This window comes from Zingiber officinale, chromosome 11A (genome assembly GCF_018446385.1).
Source record: "Zingiber officinale cultivar Zhangliang chromosome 11A, Zo_v1.1, whole genome shotgun sequence".
NCBI classification, from domain to species: domain Eukaryota; kingdom Viridiplantae; phylum Streptophyta; class Magnoliopsida; order Zingiberales; family Zingiberaceae; genus Zingiber; species Zingiber officinale.
This window is the reverse complement of record NC_056006.1, coordinates 54,646,592-54,656,305: the sequence shown is the minus strand read 5'-3', so window position 1 is coordinate 54,656,305 and position 9,714 is coordinate 54,646,592.

The window sequence follows — 9,714 nt, the reverse complement described above, 5'->3', positions numbered from 1 at the left end:
GGAGTTTCGGTTTCTTTGTAAGATTTCTTGAATGTAAATGGTTCACCAATTCTTATCCCTCAATTGCCAAACACTTGTAGAAAGTTGTCGGTTCTCTCTTGCAATAGATAACCGGCTAAGGACTGAGAAATGTATCTAAATATGATCAATTAGACGTGAACCTACGTTGTCCTTACACAGAAGCGCACCTATTACTATGCCTTCCTCGGATATCAACATAGAAGCCCACAACTTATTAATCTATCAAGATACAAGAAACTAATCACAAGATCCATCCTACTCTCTTGAATATTCCTATTTCCTCTTCAAGATTATCTCTCAAACGTCCTTACACGGGCTTGCACCTGTCACGTGGATCCCTCGGATGATCAAGTGAGAGTTTATCTTTACAAAGTCCACAAGAAATCCAAACAATCAATCAAGAATGAGAATTAAGCACAAATCACCATTAATCATTCAAGATCTAATTGATACAAGCAAGACAATGTCATTGAAACAAGAAAATGGCAAATCCATAAGAGATTACCTCAATCCATCATACAAATACTCCCTTAATCCTAGAATACAAGATCTACTCCATGAATCGACGAAGAATACCCGAAGAAATAAAGATTACATGCATTTCTTAAATCCCCAATCCAAGAAACCAAGAAAAGGGGGAAAGAGAAAACTTATCTACGAAGAAGCCTCGTCTTCGGATCCAATCCTCGCTCCGGAGTCGAAATCGTCAAGAACTCCCCTCGAATCGCCCAGAAATCCTCCCAAGAATGGGAGGATACCACCAAATCTTGCCTTCTCCCAAAGGGGGAGAGATCCCCTTTCAATTCATGAAGGAGGGTTTAAATAGAGGAGGAAATCGGGCGCCACACGGCCCCGTGACATGGCCGTGTGAGATTCACACGACCATGTCCTTTTCCTTCTTTGCCAAAGCTGCATGGCCGTGTGACTCCACACGGCCAGGACCCTTCTGTTCTCTGGAAATGCTACACGGCCGTGTGGTGCACACGGCCACCACCTGCTTGGCCTCTGGAAACCTCACACGGCCGTGTAGATCTACACGGCCATGTAAGGCATCTGCTCTAATTTCTTCAAATCAAGACACGGCCGTGTGAGATTCACACGGCCATGTCCTCTTCCCTTCCTGTTAAAACTACACGGCCGTGTGTGGTACACGGCCTGATGCTCTCTCCCTTCAATTCCTTCCAAGCTTGCCCGAGGACGCATAATCTTCACCAATTTCGACTCCTGTGTACAGAAAATGCACAAAAAGCAGATCTCCGAACCAAAAGAGTAAATATGCTAAAAGGAAAGCTGGAAGTATAAAAATGCATGGATCAAGCATGCTCAAAGTATGTAAATGTGCGTAAAAACATGCATAAAAGAGTATATAATCTACGCACATCAACGTTCGATCTTGAAGAAGTTCAAGATGTGGACCTTAGCACTAAAGCCTCGATGGAAGTTGAACTGGAACCACAAAGTGTTGTGGATGATGTTGTTCCACAAGGAGTTGAGGAACCACAACCAGTTCGAGTAGATCTACCTCTTCGCAGATCTGATAGGGTACGTCATCAGCCTGAGAGATACTCATTTCTCTTGTCTGACCATAATGACATTATGCTCATTGAGGATGAGCCTACCTCCTATCAGGAAGCTGTGATGAGACCAGATTCCAAGAAATGGCTAGAGGCCATGAGATCCGAGATGGAATCCATATACACTAACCAAGTATGGATTTTGGTTGATCCACCTGAAGGGGTCAAACCCATTGGGTGTAAGTGGGTCTTTAAGAGAAAGACTGACATGGATGGACTTATTTATAAGGGTCGCTTGGTAGCTAAAGGTTTCAAGCAAATTCATGGTATTGACTATGATGAAACCTTTTCTCCAGTAGTGATGTTTATGTCCATTCGGATCATGCTTGCTATTGCAACGTACCACGATTATGAGATCTGGCAGATGGATGTCAAAACCGCGTTTTTGAATAGAAACCTGCTCGAGGATGTGTACCTGACACAACGTGAGGGTTTTGTAGATCCACAACATACTGGCAGAGTATGCAAGCTGCATAGGTCCATTTATGGACTAAAGCAAGCTTCTCGGAGCTGAAATCTTCGATTCGATGATGCAATCAAAGAGTTTGATTTCATCAAGAATGAAGATGAACCTTGTGTCTACAAGAAAATTGTAGGGAACACAGTTGTCTTCCTTATATTGTATGTGGATGACATACTACTCATTGGGAAAGACATCCATATGTTGCAGTCTGTCAAGACTTGGTTAGGGACTTGTTTCTCAATGAAGGACTTAGGTGAAGCATCCCGTATTCTAGGCATACAGATCTATAGAGATAGATCTACGAGATTGCTTGGCCTATGTTAGAGTACATACATTGACAAGGTATTACTTCGGTTTGCCATGCAGAACTCCAAGAAGGGATTTCTGCCGATGTCACATGGTGTGAGTCTTTCAAAGACTCAAAGTCCTTCTTCTAGAGAGGAGAGACACTGCATGGATCAGATCCCTTATGCTTTAGCCATAGGATCTATCATGTACGTCATGTTATGTACTCGTCCTGATGTCTCGTATACTTTGAGCATGACGAGCAGATACCAGTCAGATCCAGGTGAAAGTCACTGGATAGCGGTCAAGAATATCTTAAGTACTTGAGAAGGACTAAAGAATATTTCTTGATATATGGAGGCAATGACGAGCTACCTACAAAGGGTTACAGTGATGCTAGCTTCCAAACTAATCAGGATGATTATCGATCACAGTCTGGGTTCATGTTTTGCATAAATGGTGGTGCTGTGAGCTGGAAGAGTTCGAAACAGGACACAGTTGCTGATTCTACAATAGAGGCTGAGTATATTGCTGCATCAGAAGCAGCAAAGGAGGCAGTTTGGATCCGCAAGTTCATTACTGAGCTTGGGGTGGTTCCTAGCATAGGTGATCCCATAGATCTCTATTGTGACAACAATGGAGCAATAGCACAGGCTAAGTAACCTCGCTCACACCAACGGACCAAACACATACTACGGCGCTTCCATCTTATTCGAGAGATCATCGATAGAGGAGATGTGAAGATTTGCAGAGTACCCACTGAGGATAACATCGCAGATCCCTTGCCCAAGGCTTTGGCACAGAGAAAGCATGATGGTCACACTAGGTCATTGGGCCTTAGAGCCTATACTGATTGGCACTAGTGCTAGTGGGAGATTATTAGTTAGAGCCCTAGAGCCAATCATTTGATGATTGTAGTATGGACTCGTTGTATCATATTCTTATGTATATATAAAGGCATTTGTTTATAGTTATTATGCTTACTTGTATTGGTGCCAAATAACTAAGCATAATAGCGTCCTTGAGTAGAAGGTTCTTACCTATATCAATCGATTAATTGAATCGATAGTGAGATGATATAGGGAACACTACTCTTAATCATTCCTAGTCAAGTATTAACATACAGGGACAATGTTAATGCGACGAGACTAGCATGTAGGTCAACTCCATGACTTGATCTCACAAGTCATGGATATGGAGATATCAAGTTGACACATGGGTATGCATTGGAGAATGTATACTGAATGACCCGCCATGAGAAAGTATCATGGATCGTGATATGAGTGTCATATACTTTTTCATGTGGCTATTAGTATGACTATTAGTCCTTGGACCTGAAGTCACCATGGTTCCCTACATAAGGAGTTACATACTTTGGCTTCGTCAAACGTCACCCGTAACTTGGTGGACTATAAAGGTGATTACTGGGTATGTAACAAATTATGCGGAGGGATGTGAGTAATGTAGATGGGATATATCCCTCCTATATGATGGGAGTGAGATCATTATTCTTGATAGAGTAAGACCACTAAGTGCATGGTCATGCCCAAATGAATAAATATGAGATGTTGAGATCATTTGATTGAGTGAGTCTACTTGGGATTTAAGATTTAGATTGATTAGAGGATGACACGATCTATGCCTCATATTGATCAATCTAGATGTCAAGGATAGAAGGACACTTGTCATATATTGTGAAGGGTCACAACTAGTAGTCACAAGGTGATGTTGGATCTCAACATTCTTGTAACTTGGGTAGTAATGATGTGTTGCTAGATACTGCTCATTACTTATGCTTCTAAATGGGTTTAGGAGCATTGCCAACATTGCAAGAACCTATAGGGTCACACACAAAGGGCAATTAGATGGAGATTAGGTTCATATGATGAACCAAGAAGATTAGGTTCATGTGATGACCCAAATTGGATTAAGAGTAATCTAAAGTAAACTAATTGAGTTGGACTCAATTTTGTTCATGTGTTAAATGAGTCTAATTTGGACTTAGACTCATTGAGCCAATTTAATTCAATGAATAGAGATTCATTAAATTAAAAATTGACATGAACCAATGGTTAGATTTGATCAACCATGAGAGAAAGTGGTCAAGTTTGACTTGACTTGAGAGGAAGATGAAAGGACAAGTTTGACTTGACCATTGCCACCTCATTTGTGAGTTGGCATTGAGTGGACTAATTATGATGTGCCACATCATCAAGGCTAGCACATGTGTGTGTCACCTCATGAGGGAGATCAAGAGTTGTGACTCTTGATATCCCATGGAGGTTTAAAAGCCTTCTTGAAGTGGCCGACCACTTAACTCAATGGTGAGTTTCATTTTGATTTTGTAACCTCCTTCTTCTTCCTCCTCTCATCTTCTTCTCCCTCTCCTTCACCTTGGCCGAACCTTCAAAGGTGCTAGCACACCTTTTGTTTAGTTTTTTCTCCACCTAATCGTTCATGTGGATACGTATAGAGGAGTGTCCACTTGAACACTCTCGAGATCCGACAAACTTGGACGAGCGGGATAAGCGAAGGGCTTCGCATCAAGGGTAATCTCTCTACAATGTAGATCTAGAGTAGATCTAGGTTTAGAAACTTGTACACGTAAAGTTTTTGAAATTATTTTCTTCGCACGGATCTGGTGGCATGGGATTTCGAGGTTTCCGCAACACAAAAAGCAGTTTTTACGGCTCGAAAATCCCAACACAAAGAACTTTGGAGCTTTAATTCGTTAGAGTAGCAGAGCGTTGTTGTAGCGTTTGTAGCAGCACACGGAAGAGCACAGGTTGTTCTGTTCGAGATGCTTTTCGACTGCTTCCGAGGCTCCTTTTTATAGCTTCTGTGAAGCTGATCCAGATCCCCAAGCTTCGGGATCAGGCTTGACCCGAGGCGGATCGGTCGACCGATCCCTACGATCGGTCGACCGATCCCTACGATCGGTCGACCGATCAGATGGTCTTCTCCCATCCGATCTGCTCGCTCCGCTTTGATCTGGTCAAGTCTCATCCTCGGTTCGGTCGACTGATCCCCTCGTTCGGTCAACCGATCAGCTCCTCTAACCCGATCAACCTAGCCTGATCCAGTCGATGCTGGTCCTTGGTTGGGTCGACCGATCCTCTGGTCGAGCCTGGTCCAATCTCTGGAAGTTTGATATGCTGGCTTGGTGGTTCAGTCGACCGATCCCAATGTTTGGTCGACCGATCCCGGCCAGACCTAACCCTACATAAAAATTTTAGTTCCTGCAAAATAGAGTTAGAACACAACGATAATATTTAGAAATAAATTTGATAGTCTCCAGACTGTCTGGGTCTGAATTCGGATTTCCGATCCGAAAACCCTAGGTCAACCCGATGCCTACTGTTCCCTCTGTGGGGAACGTGTCCTCACCTTGTAACAGCCCGCCCCCTCCTACTAGTGGAGACGGTGTTACTTTCTTCATACATAACGTACGTACATAAATTTCTAAACAGCGGAAGTAATCGTTCATTTTTTTTTCATCACAACTGATCATACTAGCATGCTCAACATAGTTACAAACTTAAAGAGTCATAATATCCATATCTTAACATAAGCATAAGTAAAGTGATCTTGCAAGTCATCAACATAAAATAAGCATAGTTCATATCAATCCTAAATCAACATAAGCAGGTCTTTCTTTTTTTAGCCAAGCCACCACCACACACATCTCCTGCCCCTCCTGCTGCTCCTTTAGTTTATCCATCTTTTGCCTTTATCTGTGGTACAAGGAAAGTAATTATAAGCACACAAGGCTTAGTGAGATCCTTTCCTACACACAAAAACCATATGTCATAACATAATCATTCAACATAATACAGATAGCATGGACATACAGAACATCTAAACCACATATTTTGTAAGAGTAATCATTTCACATATCATAGCATACATGAACATCATATCATAGCATGGATGTAAATGGAACTCATACCATAGCAAAAATGGAAATCATATCATGGCATAAATGAAAAATCATATCATAGCATAAAGGAAACATCATAGCATGAAGGAGCATCATAGCATGACATATGAAAGCATCAGGTCATATCATATCATATCATAAAAGGAAATAAGCATCATGACATATCCTATCATAGCATAAAGAATATCATATCATAGCATAAATGTAAGCATCATATCATATCATTTCATAACCATACATGCAAGATGTCCTTTAAAACATGGGTAATGTCATGTGCAAGATGCTTTTCAAAAACATGCTTCATGTCATGGTGCTAGATGTCTTAAAAACAATATAATATAGTAATTGATAATAATCTCAACATGAGGGGCCCGGCTTAGTACCACATACATACATAAATGCGCGCATCCTAAGTAGACCCAAGGTAGCTAGTCTTGAACCTACTAGGAAACTAGGCCCGTAGCCCGACCTAGGGGCACGTAAGGAGCCCACTCTTTACTAGGCCCGTACTTCGACCTAGGGGCACATAAGGAGCCCACCCTTTTGGTACAAGCCATATAAAGTAAAATAACATGTCATATAATCATAGTATATCATGTTCATGTCATTCATAGCATATCATGTACATGTCATCCATAGCATATCATGTTCAAGTCATTCATAATTCATCATGTTCATGTCATTCATAACTTAACTTAGGATGAAGAGTGCTCTTAGTCCCACTTGATAGGGAAGCAACTCTTAGGCCTTTCACTTAACATATCATAAAAAGTGCTCTTAGTCCCACTTGATAGGGAAGCAACTCTTAGGCCTTTATATTGTCATTTCATAAGCATACATACTTGAGCATATAGCACATCATAGGAGATCTTTTAAATGCATGATTCATAAGCATACATAAATGAGCATATATCATATCATGGGAACATAATCATGCATGACACATAAGTTAACATCTCCTAAATCATATCATGGCATGTGAAGCACACAAAGGGTCATAATTGCGTCTCAATCATCAATCCCTCATTGGTGGCCGAACCATGCAAGGGATCACCTAAGTTGCAAGCAATCATATAAACATATGAACCTAAACCAATTTCATAACATTTATCATAAGGAACATCATAAGCATATTTAGTTTAGGTTCTAAGCTTCCTAGGTTCACAATTTATGATGTGGCCGAAACATGCAAAGGTCTAAACCTAGGTTACAAGGAATCATATAAACATATGAACCCTAAACCAATTTCATAACATTTATCATAAGGAACATCGTAAGCATATTTAATTTAGGTACTAAGTTTCCTAAGTCTAAACTCATGATGTGGCCGAAAGTCATGAAGAGTGGAATTAAATTCTAAACCAACCACAAGCATAAGAAGATCATGGTAACTTCATATTGTAACGCCCCGCCCCTTCCTGCTTAAGCTGACGGGGGTTACTTATCTTTTCTTCTTAAAACAGCGGAAGTCTTATCTATAGTATATTTTTTTTTTCTTTAAACTTTTCTTTTACTTTTCAAATCATCATCACTAACTACCTATCATATGAGTCACATAACATGCTTAACATAAATTTAAAGCATAATACTAAAGAGCATGATGAAGTGCCATAGAGTCATAAAAGAACAACATGAACATAATTCTTATTAACTAGAAGCAGGTCATTCTCTTTAGCCAAGTCACTACTACACACGTCCTTCTTGCCCCCTCCTGCTGCTCCCTTAGTACATCCATTCTTTGCCCTTATCTGTGGTACAAGGAAAGTAAGCTGTGAGCACTCAAGGCTCAGTAAGATCCTTTCCTACTCACAAAAACCGTATAGCATAAATAAAACTTCAAGGCATAAAGCATAAAGACAACTCATCATATCATGTATAGAAGCATCATATCATAACATAATCGTAAGGTATCATGGCATATCCTAATAAAGTCATAAAGTGCATTCTAGCATAACATAATCATGATCATAACATATCATAACATAATCATAAAGTTCATCCTAACATAACATAACGTAATCATAAGCATCATGGTATATCGTAACATAATCATAAGGTGTTATGTGAGATGACTTTCAAAAACATGATTCATGCAATAATATATGTAACATGTCCTTTGAAAACTTATTACTTACATACTTAAACATAATCATAATCATAACATGGTTAGGGCCCCGGCTTGTACCACATACATAAATGCGCGCGTCCTATGTAGGTCCAAGGTAGCAAATCTTGAACCCTACAAGGCAGACATATTAGGCCCGTTTCTTAGTCCATCGACCTAGGGGCACTTAGGAGCTCATCCCTAACGAGGCCCGTTTCTTAGTCCATCCACCCCGGGACGCTTATGGAGCCCACCCTTGGTACAAGCCATATAAAGTAAGTAGCATGTCATACATATCATGGTTCTTATCATTTCATGCACGTCGTATTTCTTATCATATCATACCATATAGAATTTGGGCACACAGCTCATCATAATGGTATGTGAAATTTGGGCACACAGCACATCATAAATACATGCATAGTTTGGGCACACAGCTCATCATAAATAGCATGCAAACTTGGGCACACAGCTCATCATAAATATCATGCATAAATTGGGCACACAGCTCATCATAAACAACACACAGCATAGCATAAGGGTTACCGGCATGTATAGATTATAAGTGTGCATAATTAAACATAGGAGCATAGCAAGCTCAAAAAACATGGCATATAAGATACATGCGAAACATATTTAGATTTCTAACCCTAATGTCTTATAGTGGCCGAAACATATAGTTGGGTTTTAGGTAAAAACCCCATACCAACATGCGAACCCTAAACAAGTATCATTTAATATACCATAAGAAAACACCATGAGCAAGTTTAGGTAGAGTTCTAGGTTTCTTAAGCTTACAACTTATCATGGTCGAACCTTATCAAGCATACATTGGGTTAAAAATTATCATTCAAGCTTGTGATATCTAAACAAATTCCGTAGTAAATATTACAAGGAACATCATGAGCATAATTAGGTTAGGTTCCAAGTTTTCTAGACCTTTAGACTTGTTGTGGCCGAAACCTATAGGGTTTGGAACTAGGTTTCAAGTGTCATAAAAACATGAGAACCTTAAACAACTTTCATAGCAATTATTTCTAGGAACAACATGAGCATAGTTGAGTTAGGTTCTATGTTTCCTAGGCCCTTAAACATAATGTGGCTGAAACTTGTAGGGCTTAAAGCTAGGGTTCAAGTGTCATAAAAGCATGAGAACCTTAAACAACTTTCATAGCAATTTTTTCAAGGAACAACATGAGCATAGTTGAGTTAGGTTCTAAGTTTCCTAGGCCCTTAAACATAATGTGGCCGAAACTTGTAGGGCTTAAAGCTAGGGTTCTAGTGTCATAAAAGCATGAGAACCTTAAACAACTTTCATAGCAATTAT